We start from the raw sequence: 279 nt of genomic DNA, 5'->3' as shown, positions 1-279 counted from the left end.
TAGTTCCTTTAGGTGTAAGGTTAGATTGTTTATTTGAGATTTTTCTTGTTTTTTGAGGTAGGCTTGTATAGCTATAAACTTCCATTTTAGAAATGTTTTTGCTGCATCCCATAGGTTTTGGATCGTGTTGTTTTTATTGTCATTTGTCTCTAGGTATTTTTTGCTTTCTTCTTTGATTTCTTCAGTGATCTCTTGGTTATTTAGTAACGTATTGTTTAGCCTCCATGTGTTTGTATTTTTTTCATTTTTTTCCCTGTAATTCATTTCTAATCTCATAGC

This window comes from Physeter macrocephalus, chromosome 11 (genome assembly GCF_002837175.3).
Source record: "Physeter macrocephalus isolate SW-GA chromosome 11, ASM283717v5, whole genome shotgun sequence".
NCBI classification, from domain to species: domain Eukaryota; kingdom Metazoa; phylum Chordata; class Mammalia; order Artiodactyla; family Physeteridae; genus Physeter; species Physeter macrocephalus.
The sequence above is the reverse complement of the archived record's forward strand: the minus strand, read 5'-3'. Positions refer to the sequence as shown.